Source organism: Glycine max (genome assembly GCF_000004515.6).
Source record: "Glycine max cultivar Williams 82 chromosome 3 unlocalized genomic scaffold, Glycine_max_v4.0 Gm03_scaffold_27, whole genome shotgun sequence".
Classification (NCBI taxonomy): Eukaryota; Viridiplantae; Streptophyta; class Magnoliopsida; order Fabales; family Fabaceae; genus Glycine; species Glycine max.
The window spans coordinates 308,880-311,164 of record NW_024464658.1 but is presented as its reverse complement, the minus strand read 5'-3'; positions in this window follow the sequence as shown (position 1 = coordinate 311,164).

The following is a 2,285-nucleotide window of genomic DNA, read 5'->3' as shown; positions in this document are numbered from 1 at the left end:
GGTACTATCACCTCCTTGAATTCCTACACATGTGGTCCCACTTGTACATGAAACATTCTTTTGTTTCTTTGTTACAACATTGGTGAGAGATGTTGTTTGTCTCTTCAAGTTTTGTTAATATTGAGCACAAATATTATAAGAATGGTTAAAGTCACAAAATCTATTGAATGTAATGGAAAACACATATTGAAGGCAAATTACCTTATTACCCCATTTTGGAATGTTCTTATCTGCACTTGTCTTTCATTTACATGTCCTTTGTTGTGACCAATTTTTCCACATTTTTTATAAACAATTGATTTTGACTGTCTTGGCAGCTTGAAGCTATTCCTAGGCTTATCATTTCTCTTGTTCCTTGCTTTCTTTGGTCTTCCAAGAGCTCTCCTCATCACTAGTGGAAGCATCGCTGGTGTTTGTAAAGGAGGCCATAAGTTTGGTCCATTACATGGATATACAATAAATGAATATGTTGCCAAAACAGTAGATTTCCAATCAAGTGAAACAATAAAACATATTCAATTCAAAACAATTACCACAAAACAACAAATTAACAATATAACAATTACAGAAAAGAAGACTTGTAATAAGAAATGTCACTAAGTTCAGGTCTCAGCACCATCGATCCACATGCATGCTATTGAATGAGTGCATGAAATTCCAGTTAACTCCCAGTTTCTACAAGAACATGTCTATTCTTTAAAATTGACAACAAATTTTTCTATGCCCTTTGACACCTTAAATGAAGACAAATTAGCATCACCTGACCAATGTGGTCATGCTTCACATGCTTTTTTTATTTTTCCAATGATCTGCTGAACTTTAGGATAGATGGAACCCTCATACATCATGAGGGTAGTCCTCAACTTGACAATTCTAGAACTTATGTAAAATCGGATTCCCTCCAACAGAGTAATAATTGGCTCGTCTTTGTACTTCATTATTACATTGTTGAATGTCTCACGCATGTTATTGACTTGCAAATCACGTGTTGTGTTTACCTTAAAAGCAGATCTTGTCCAAGTAGTAGGGTTTAACCTTTCCAGATCCTTCCAAGCTTCTACATCATAACATTTAATTTGATTCATGGCCTTGTCCCAATCAGGGGCAATTGTTGCTCGAGCTTCCATCCACATCAACTCTTTCATTTGTTCTCCCAAATACTTCTTTTTCCAATTACCATATAAATGTTTAACACACAGTCTATATTCTATGTTATTGCCAAACTCCTTGATTACCTCAACCAAACCCTGAAAATAATAGTTAATAAATTAAATTATAGTAACAATTAGATGCCCAACATAATTTTAATATTTACCTTTTGTTGGTAAAAAATGAAAGCCCAACATCCTTCTTGAATACCATCTAAGTCAGCTATCAATAGATCAACAAACCACTTCCGAGACGAATAATTTTCAGATTCCACTACAGCATTAGCAATAGGAAACATTTAATTGTTTCCATCTTTGCCTACTACAAACAACAATTGGCCACCATATTTTCCTTTCAAAAAGCACTCATCCAATCCTATCAAAGGCTTATAAGTGTTTGCAAATGCACTCTTACAAGCCTCCAAGCATACATAGATACGTTTAAACATAGGGCCATGAAGAGTTAAGTCACATTTAATCTTCACAGTGTTGTTCTTGTTTTTTTGTATGATCTCAACAACATAACTTCTTAAATATTTATACTGATCTTTGGTTGCACCTTCAATTTTTCCATTGCCCTAACCTTTATTCTATATGCCTGATCCATAGTCAACCTGAATCCCCTTTTTCTACAGCGTAAGCAATTAAGGCTTTTAGTTTCATGTCGGGAGTATGCATTAATAAAGACATGAACCTTTTTGCCACCCACTTAGGTTTTGCATTAATATGCCTGATCCATAGTCAACCTGAATCCCCTTCTTAGATATCATAGCAAAGGTTTTGATAGTCTCTAGAATTTGTTTCTTATTACTAAATTGCAACCCGACCTTAAAATTTACATCATCATTTTCAAGCACATTAAAATGAGGAAATATGACTTTTAGAGGACCTTCATCTTCACTTCCATCTGGGGTGACTACTCTAACTAAATGTGGGGTGACTTGATTAGTATCAAATGTGGGGTGACTACTCTGACTAAATGTCCGAGGGTCCAACGATTCTGTCTAATCCCATCTTTCTTCAAAGTCACTATATGAAACTTCACTACAATTATTGCTATCATCATCATCTTCCTCAGCCTCAACATCATCCTCCACCACACCCTCAACAACAACCTCTATCTCACCTACAACAACA